Source organism: Capsicum annuum, chromosome 5, assembly GCF_002878395.1.
Source record: "Capsicum annuum cultivar UCD-10X-F1 chromosome 5, UCD10Xv1.1, whole genome shotgun sequence".
Lineage (NCBI taxonomy): Eukaryota > Viridiplantae > Streptophyta > Magnoliopsida > Solanales > Solanaceae > Capsicum > Capsicum annuum.
The window spans coordinates 23,153,883-23,155,581 of NC_061115.1; positions in this window are offsets into that span (position 1 = coordinate 23,153,883).

Here is a 1,699-nt window from a genome sequence, read left to right on the forward strand (position 1 = left end):
TATTATATAATAATGTGACAAATTTCTACAAAGCATCACAATTTGATCAACTGAAAAAACGATCAAAATAACAAAATCCAATTTGTAAAAAAAATATACTCACAAAAAGAATTAATACCTGAAACAATAGTTAAGCAAAAATTTTCAACATCAACTTGAATTCCGAAGTTGTATTGAGAAGAAGGTAATGTTGATTGCTGAACTTAACGAACTGATTGTTCAAACTGATATTGAACACCAACAAATACAATTGAATTTTGATTGTTCAATTAGAGCGAAATTGAAGATTCAACTTAATTTGAATTGATTTTTTTTAAGGATCACGTGTTATGAAAGGAAGGAAACTATTTTTTGAATTTGAATAGGTTTGTTAGCATATAACGGAAAAGGCGTGATTGAGGAGCTTTTAATAGGAAGGTAATCTTTAACAGTTAAATTTATGAAATTATTACTATATTTAAATCAGTTAATTAAGGGCAGTAAAAATAGTTGTATTTGTATTTTTATAGCAACAGTTTACAAAAACACAAAATACAAACTTGCTATATTATGTAATTATGAAAGTGTTGCTATGAAACTCATAATTAAGGGGATAAATATGCTATTTCTGAATTTTGTCCTACTAAATATCACATCAAAATTGAAATTGTTGAGATGATGATTTTGGTGTTGTGGTATTTGGTGTGTATTTTTAAAAAGTTTGATACTTGATAAAGTGTTCGAAAATTATAAAACATATCAAAATGTCGAATAGAATACCTGTAACGACCTAAAAATTTGATGAAATTTGTGATTTTATATGATTTAATTGTTTTACCCCATACTGTAGTTGCATTATGGCATTTCTGGGGCGTCGGAGCGACTAACATGGTTTCCGATGCATTTTGGTACCATTTATGCGATATTGTGGTTTTTGATGGCTTCAAGAGCCTTATTTTAGATTTATAGGGATATCTTTTGATTCGTGGGATGGATGGCTAAACGGACTGCGCCATCAGCTCCAGAATATCAATTTTAGGCTGGTAGACCTTTGGTTTGGGTCCTGGTGCACCCAAGGTTATTTCGACCTATTAGTCGAAAAGTTGAAAATTTTAAAATATGGGTGTGGGACCCACATTTAGTCGAAATAACCTCGGATGGAAAATTCGACTTTACCAGCAGATCCAGAACGTCGATTTAGGGTAGTGACAGATTTGGTGTAATTTTACGGCTTTTAAATCTCATTTTGACCCCTCATTTTGGAAAATTATGATTTTGGATTTCGAGGACCGACTTTGTGAAAATGATTTATTTTTTTTGAAATTTCGATATCCCCACTGAATTCGAAACGTCAAATTTATGGTGGTTATATAATTCATTTGCGTATATAAAACTCCGATCGAAATCCGCTTCGAATTAAAAATGTCTGGTGCACCAGGTTAATGGTGCAACCAGATACATAATGGGTAAATCAAGATTGAGGAATGAATTTTATGTGTTAGATGTTTGTTAACCCGGATACAGTATAAATAGCCTTTTTTATCCGATTTTTGCCCATTCTTTCAACTTCCTCTTGAGAGTTAAACCCTAAAATAGTGTGAGAGCTTAAAAGTGAAACTTGTGAGAGCTTGGGAAACTAGATTAACATATATTTCTTGATTCTATCACGGATTGAAGGTAAGAAATCACTCTTTTCTTAGTAATTTCTTAATTAATTTCT